Raw genomic sequence first — 558 nt, 5'->3', positions numbered from 1 at the left:
ACAAGTACTAGGCCTTTTAACACTCCTCACTCCCCCTAATTTGTGAGCTGTCCTGTAGGAAATGTGCTCTGCTCAAGGTAAAATATTAACTTGGTGGTCCTTCTTGGGCTGTATCACATTCTGCACAGTGTGTAAGGTGGGCTGCCTGTCTAACCCATGCCAAGAGTGAGAAGCCAGATATGTCAGTGGGTACACTGATATTTTAATGGAAGATTTTAAAGAGTTTTGCCTCTTTTCCCTGTTTTGTGATAATTATTGGCAGAGAAGGTTGACCATTGGATCCTTGCGGCCATCCCATTTTTTTTCTGTCTAGCTTGATCCAGTCCATTCATTTACATGACTTTAAATGCACTGTCTTAGAATCCTGGGAGTTTTGTAGCAATTCATTACCCATTTTGCAGGGTTCTTTCTCTTCCTTTCTTCCCTACTACCCAGTTGCTTAAAATGCCCTAACTGTTGCTAGTTGATGATCGTACCTTATAGTTGTAAGTACAATTTAAAAAAATGGAATGCTTAATATACTTCAGGAAGATGACAGTAGCTGCAGACCATTACTTG

The 558-nt window shown here is 40.5% G+C and overlaps 1 long non-coding RNA gene across 1 annotated transcript in view; it reads left to right on the top strand.

Moving 5' to 3' along the window:
- LOC104996631 overlaps positions 1 to 558 on the top strand; it is a 5,868-nt gene that overhangs the window by 4,372 nt on the left and 938 nt on the right. The window lies entirely within an intron of this gene.

Source organism: Bison bison, unplaced genomic scaffold (genome assembly GCF_000754665.1).
Source record: "Bison bison bison isolate TAMUID 2011002044 unplaced genomic scaffold, Bison_UMD1.0 scf7180017851533, whole genome shotgun sequence".
NCBI classification, from domain to species: Eukaryota; Metazoa; Chordata; class Mammalia; order Artiodactyla; family Bovidae; genus Bison; species Bison bison.
Note: the sequence above shows the minus strand (reverse complement) of the source record. Positions and strands in the feature narration are given on the sequence as shown.